This window comes from Piliocolobus tephrosceles, chromosome 10, assembly GCF_002776525.5.
Source record: "Piliocolobus tephrosceles isolate RC106 chromosome 10, ASM277652v3, whole genome shotgun sequence".
Classification (NCBI taxonomy): Eukaryota; Metazoa; Chordata; class Mammalia; order Primates; family Cercopithecidae; genus Piliocolobus; species Piliocolobus tephrosceles.
In genome coordinates, this window is record NC_045443.1 from 120,498,139 (window position 1) to 120,506,217 (window position 8,079).

The following is an 8,079-nucleotide window of genomic DNA, read 5'->3' on the forward strand; positions in this document are numbered from 1 at the left end:
AAGGAAGGAAGGAAGGAAGGAAGGAAGGAAGGAAGGAAGGAAGGAAGAAAGAAAGAAAATGGAGTGGCTCACATCTATAATTCAAGCACTTTGGGAGGCCAAGGCAGGTGGATGACTTGAGGTCAGGAGTCTAAGACCAGCCTTGCCAACATGGTGAAACCCCATCTCTACTAAAAATATACAAAAATCAGTTGGGTGTTGTGGCACATGTCTGTAACCCCAGCTACTCAGGAGGCTGAGGCAGGAGAATCACTTGAACCCGGGAGGTGGAGGTTGCAGTGAGCCAAGATCATGCCACTGCACTCCAGCCTGGGCAACAAGAGTGAGACTCTGTCTAAAAAAAAAAAAAAAAAAAAAGAGGTGGAAAAGAGGGGGTTCATTGAAAGAATGTGTCTGTCTTCTAAATGCACACTGAAGCTAAATTCTTCCCACTGGATGCTGGACTCCAAATCTGTCCACCCACATTCTCCCCTGCCTCGCCCTAGCACAGACCGCGGTCACCTCCCACCTGAACTGATGAAACAGTTTCCTAACTGGTTTCCCTTCCTTTCATCTATTTCCTGTAAGTCATCTTCTACACAACAATCTGATTTTTCTAAAGCACAGATGTGATCATATACCTTTTTTCACTTAAAAATCTTCACTAGGCCGGGCGCGGTGGCTTCCGCCTCTAATCCCAGCACTTTGGGAGGCTGAGGCGGGTGGATCATGAGGTCAGGAGATCAAGACCATCCTGGCTAACACGGTGAAACCCTGTCTCTACTAAAAATACAAAAATTTAGCCGGGTGTGGTGGCGGGCGGCTGTAGTCCCAGCTACTTGGGAGGCTGAGGCAGGAGAATGGCGTGAACCTGGGAGGTGGAGCTTGCAGTCAGCCGAGATCACGCCACTGCACTCCAGCTTGAGCGACAGAGCGACACTCCATCTCAAAAAAAAAAAAAAAAAAAAAAAAAATCTTCACTAGCTCCCTTCAATCCGCCAAGGCGCCAGAATGGTGGCCTGTGGACCATATCTGGTTTAAAAACCAGCCCGGCTTGGCCCATATGTTTTTAAAACCTGATGCCATCCTATAAAAACCTGGATTTCTGTTGTCTCTTAGAACACTGGAAGATCTGGCCACACTGGAGTGACACTCCCACATGGAAACAATCAACTGGAGCTGAGAGTAGACAGAGTAGAGACAGAGAATGAGCCCCTGTAGACAGAGAATGAGCTCTATTGTTTGCCACAGTCCCTACCACTCCCTATTGCCTTACATCTGGTTGGCTTTCCTCATTGGCAAGCCTAGTCTCTGTGGGATTTTGAGTTTGTCATCTCTGCTCTAGGTTGAAGGTCACATTCCTTGGATTGATGTACCAGGTCCTTCACAGTTGGTTCCCAACCTACCTTTCCAGTATGATTTTCCTGCCGCTTTCCTCCTTCCACCCTACTCGCTAGTCTCATAACCTCTAATAAATAAACGTGTTCGTCAGACGTCTACGTCTCATTCCCTGACAAATTCAGCAGTTCTTTGAAGACAAACTTCATACTCTTGGCCTGAATGACTAACTTCTACTTTTCTCTTTTCTTTTTTCTTTTCTTTCTTTCTCTCTCTCTTTCTTTCTTTTTCTTTTACCCCTCTCTCTCTTTCTTTCTTTCCTTCTTTCCCTCTTTCTCTCTCTCTCTTTTTTGAGACAGGATCTGGCTCTGTTGTCCAGGCTGGAGTGCAGTGGCTCTATCTTGGCTCACTGTAGCCTCAACCTCCCAGGCTCAAGCCATCCTCTCACCTTAGCCTCCTCAGTGGCTGGGACTACATGTACATGCTACCATGCCCATCTAATTTTTGTGTTTTTATAGAGACGGGGTTTTCCCATGTTGTCCAGATCTCAAAATCCTGGGCTCAAGTGATCCACCCATCTTGATCTCTCAAAGTGGTGGGATTACAGGTGTAAGCCACCATGCCAAGCCTACTTTTCATGAGAGCTCTTCGTAGCCACCTTCACTCTGTGGGCCTTTGTGATTCTGTGATAAGGCGTTAACTAACAGGGGTAACCATGGTAGGCTGAAACACCCCACGATGAGGTCAGAGGGGTAACCCTGAGTATTTCATATGCTTAGCCTGGATTTTTTTAACAAATGGAAAATATTCTTCATTCTACATTCTCAGATACTGTCAGGATTCTTGTAAACACAAATACTTCCTTTTTTTTCCACATGACTAACACCTGCCTTTCTTTTCTAAATCCTTTGTCTTGTCAAATCACCTTCCTCTCTCTCTTTTTTGTTTTTGGACTTAGAATTAACTGGAAGGCAGAGGATCAAGGAACACAAAAATGGTATCTATTCCTCTGAAAGTCTACTGGTTTTTTTGATTTGGGTTTTTTTGGTTTGTATGTTTTGAGACAGAGTCTGGCTCTGTTGCTAAGGCTGGAGTGCAGTGGCACAAATGTAGCTCACTTCAACCTGTGCCTCCCAGGCTCAAGTGATCCTCCCACCTCAGCCTCACAAGTTGCTGGGACCATAGGCATGTGCCACCATGCCTGGCTAATTTTTGTATATTTTGCAGAGACGAGGTTTCACCATACTGGCCAGGCTGGTCCTAAACTCCTGGGTTCAAGTGATCTGCCTGCCTCAGCCTCTCAAAGTGCTGGGATTACAGGCGTGAGCCACTGCACCTGCACCAAAAGTCTACTGGTTTTTCACATACACTCTGGTCTTAGTCTACCCCAGGGCTTCAAGAAAATGCTGTGTCTCTCTTCTTGGACTTCCTGCCCAAGATCATGCTCTGGTGGCCTATTCCTTTGTGCACCAAATTTAAATCTATCTAAGGGCCGGGCGCGGTGGCTCAAGCCTGTAATCTCAGCACTTTGGGAGGCCGAGACGGGCGGATCACAAGGTCAGGAGATCGAGACCATCCTGGCGAACACGGTGAAACCCCGTCTCTACTAAAAAATACAAAAAAAAACTAGCCGGGCGAGGTGGTGGGCGCCTATAGTCCCAGCTACTTGGGAGGCTGAGGCAGGAGAATGGCGTAAACCCGGGAGGCGGAGCTTGCAGTGAGCTGAGATCCAGTCACTGCACTCCAGGCTGGGCGACAGAGCGAGACTCCGTCTCAAAAAAAAAAAAAAAAAAGTCTATCTAGGCTCATGCCTGTAATCCCAGTGCTTTGGAAGGCAGATCACTTGAGGTCAGGAATTCGAGACCAGCCTGGCCGACATGGTGAAACCCCAACTCTACTAAAATTACAAAAAGTAGCCAGTCGAGGCCGGGCGTGGTGGCTCACTCCTGCAATCCCAGTACTTTGGGAGGCCTGTGGGGGGGGTGGATCACCTGAGGTCAAGAGTTCGAGACCAGCCGGGCCAACATGGTGAAACCCTGCCTCTACTAAAAATACCAAAACTAGCCAGACGTGGTGTCGCATGCCTGTAATCCCAGCTACTCGGTGGGGCTGAGGCAGGAAAATCGCTTGAATCCGGGAGGCAGAGGTTGCAGTGAGCTGAGATAGCACCATTGCACTCCAGCCTAGGGGAAAAGAGTAAGACTTTGTCTCAAAAAAAAAAAAAAAAAAAAAAATTAACTGGTCGTGGTGGCACGTGCCTGTAGTTCCAGCTGTTCCAGAGGCTGAGTCACAAGAATCGCTTGAACCCAGGAGGTGGAGGTTGAAGTGAGCCAAGATTGCACCACTGCACCCCATCCTGGGCCACAGAGGGAGAATCTGTCTTTAAAAAAAAAAAGAAGAAAAAAAAAATTGGCCAGGTGGTGGCTCATACCTGTAATCCCAGTACTATGGGAGGCCGAGGAGGGCAGATTACCTGGGATCAGGAATTCAAGACCAGTTTGGCCAACATGGTAAAACCCCATTTCTATTAGAAATATAAAAATTAGCCACGTGTGGTGGCAGACACCTGTAGTCCCAGCTACTCAGGAGAGTGAGGCAGGAGAATTGCCTGAAGCTGGGAGGTGGAGGTTGCAGTGAGCCGAGATCGCACCATTGCACTCCAGTCTGGAGGACAAGAGCAAGACTCCAACTAAAAAAATAAACAAATAGACCGGGTGTGGTGGCTCACACCTGTAATCCCAGCACTTTGGGAAGCCCAGACGGGCGGATCACGAGGTCAGGAGATCGAGACCATCCGGGCTAACACGGTGAAACCCCGTCTCTACTAAAAACTACAAAAAACTAGCCGGGCGAGGTGGCGGCGCCTGTAGTCCCAGCTACTCGGGAGGCTGAGGCAGGAGAATGGCGTAAACCCGGGAGGCGGAGCTTACAGTGAGCTGAGATCCCGCCACTGCACTCCAGCCTGGGGACAGAGCGAGACTCCATCTCAAAAAAGATACTCAATATTACTAATCACTAGGGAAATCCAAATCAAAACTACAGGATACCACTTCACACACATTAGGATTGTTATTATTTTAAAAAAATAAATAAATAAGGCCGGGTGTGATGGCTCACGCTTGTGATCTCAGCACTTTGGGAGGCCAAGGCAGGCGGATCACGAGGTCAGGAGATCGAGACCATCCTGGCTAACATGGTGAAACCTTGTGTCTACTAAAAATACAAAAAGAAAAAAATGAGCCGGGGGTGGTGGTGGGCACCTGTAGTCCCAGCTACTCAGGAGGCTGAGGCAAGAGAATGGCGTGAACCCAGGAGACGGAGCTTGCAGTGAGCGAAGATCGCACCACTGCACTCCAGCCTGGGCAACAGAGCGAGACTCCATCTCAAAAAAAACAAAAAACAAAAAACAGAAAAACAGAAAATAACATTGGCAAAATTGTGGAGAAATTGAAACCCCTGTGCATTGTTGGTGGGAATGCAAAATATGCAAAACAATGCGGCAGTTACTAAAAATATTGAGATCCAGCAATTCTACTTCTGGATATGTACCTGAAAGAATTGAAAGCAGGGACTTGAACAGGTATTTGTACACTCATGTTCATAGCAGTATCATCACAATAGCCAAAAGGCAGAAGCAGCCCAAGAGTCCATCAACTGATAAACAGACAAACAGAATGTAGTCTATATACACAACAGAACACTATTCTGTCTTGAAAAGAAAGGAAAGGGCTGGGTGCAGTGGCTCGCGCCTGTAATCCCAACATTTTGGGAGGCAGAGACGGGTGTATCTCTTGAGCCCAGGAGTTGGAGACCAGCCTGGACAACATGGTGAAACCCCATCTCCACAAAAAAAAAAAAGAAGGAAAAAGAAAAATGAGCCAGGTGTGGTGATATATGGCTGCCATCCCAGCACTTTGGGAGGCTGAGGTGGGCAGATCATTTGAAATCAGGAATTTGTGACCAGCCTGGCCAAAATGGTGAAACCCTGTCTCTAAAAAAATCCAAAATTTAGCCAGGCGTGGTTGCAGGCATCTGTAATCCCAGCTACTTTGGAGGCTGAGGCAGGATAATCACTTGAACCCAGGAGGTGGAGGTTGCAGTGAGCCAAGATCGTGCCACCACACATCAACCTGGGCAATAGAATCAGATCCTGTCTTAAAAATATATATATACCCTGAATAGACCAATAACAGTGTTTGAAATTGAGGCAATAATTAGTAGCCTACCAACCAAAAAAAGTCCAGGACCGGACGGATTCACAGCCGAATTCTACCAGAGGTACAAGGAGGAGCTGTTACCATTCTTTCTGAAACTATTCCAATCAATAGAAAAAGAGGGAATCCTCCCTAACTCATTTTATGAGGCCAGCGTCATCCTGATACCAAAGCCTGGCAGAGACACAACAAAAAAAGAGAAGTTTAGACCAACATCCCTGATGAATATCAATGCAAAAATCCTCAATACAATACTGGCAAACCGAATCCAGCAGCACATCAAAAAGCTTATCCACCATGATCATGTGGGCTTCATCCCTGGGATGCAAGGCTGGTTCAACATACGCAAATCAATAACTGTAATCCAGCATATAAACAGAACCAAAGACAAAAACCACATGATTATCTTAATAGATGCAGAAAAGGCCTTCAACAAAATTCGACAGCCCTTCATGCTAAAAACTCTCAATAAATTAGGTATTGATGGTACATATCTCAAAATAATAAGAGCTATTTATGACAAACCCACAGCCAACATCATACTGAATGGGCAAAAACTGGAAGCATTCCCTTTGGAAACTGGCACAAGACAGGAACGCCCTCTCTCACCACTCCAATTCAACATAGTGTTGGAAGTTCTGGCCAGGGCAATCAGGCAGGAGAAAGAAATAAAGGGTATTCAATTAGGAAAAGAGGAAGTCAAATTGTCCCTGTTTGCAGATGACATGATTGTATATTTAGAAAACACCATCATCTCAACCCAAAATCTCCTTAAGCTGATAAGCAACTTCAGCAAAGTCTCAGGATACAAAATCAATGTGCAAAAATCACAAGCATTCCTATACACCAATAATAGACAAAGAGAGAGCCAAATCATGAGTGAACTCCCTTCACAATTGCTTCAAAGAGGATAAAATACCTAGGAATCCAACTTACAAGGGATGTGAAGGACCTCTTCAAGGAGAACTACAAACCACTCCTCAACGAAATAAAAGAGGACACAAACAAACGGAAGAACATTCCATGCTCATGGATAGGAATAATCAATATCATGAAAATGGCCATACTGCCCAAGGTAATTTATAGATTCAATGCCATCCCCATCAAGCTACCAATGACTTTCGTCACAGAATTGAAAGACTACTTTAAAGTTCACATGGAACCAAAAAAGAGCCCGCATTGCGAAGGCAATCCTAAACCAAAAGAACAAATCTGGAGGCATCATGCTACCTGACTTCAAACTACATTGCAAGGATACAGTAACCAAGACAGCATGGTACTAGTACCAAAACAGATATATAGACCAATGGAACAGAACAGAGTCCTCAGATATAATACCACAAATCTACAACCATCTGATCTTTGACAAACCTGACAAAAACAAGAAATGGGGAAAGGAGTCCCTTTAATAAATGTTGCTGGGAAAACTGGCTAGCCATATGTAGAAAGCTGAAACTGGATCCCTTCCTTACACCTTATATAAAAATTAATTCAAAATGGATTAAAGACTTAAATGTCAGACCTAAAACCATAAAAACCCTAGAAGAAAATCTAGGCAATACCATTCAGGACATAGGCATGGGCAAGGACTTCATGGCTAAAACACCAAAAGCAATGGCAACAAAAGCCAAAATTGACAAATGGCATCTAATTAAAGAGCTTCTGCACAGCAAAAGAAACTACCATCGGAGTGAACAGGCAACATTTTCTCCCAGGAATGGAAGAAAATTTTTGCAATCTACCTATCTAACAAAGGGCTAATATCCAGAATCTACAAATAACTTAAACAAATTTACAAGAAAAAACCAAACAACCCCATCAAAAAGTGGGCAAAGGATATGAACAGACACTTCTCAAAAGAAGACATTTATGTAGCCAACAGACAGATGAAAAAATGCTCATCATCACTGACCATCAGAGAAATGCAAATCGAAACCACCGTGAGATACCATCTCACACCAGTTAGAATGGCCATCATTTAAAAGTCAGGAAACAACAGGTGCTGGAGAGGATGTGGAGACATGGGAACACTTTTACACTGTTGGTGGGACTGTAAACTAGTTCAGCCATTGTGGAAAACAGTGTGGCGATTCCTCAAGGACATAGAGCTAGAAATACCATTTGACCCAGCCTTCCCATTAGTGGGTATATACCCAAAGGATTACAAATCATGCTACTATAAAGACACGTGCACACGTATGTTTATTGTGGCACTATTCACAATAGCAAATACTTGGAACCTACCCAAATGTCCATCAATGATAGACTGGATTAAGAAAATGTGGCACATATACACCATGGAATACTATGGAGCCATAAAAAAGAATGAGTTCATGTCCTTTGTAGGGACATGGATGAAGCTGGAAACCATCATTCTCAGCAATCTATCGCAAGAACAGAAAACCAAACACCACATGTTCTCATTCTTAGGTGGGAATTGAACAATGAGAACACTTGGATACAGGAAGGGGAATATCACACACCGGGGCCTGTCGTGGGGTGAGGGGAGGGGGAGGGATAGCATTATGAGATATACCTAATGTAAATG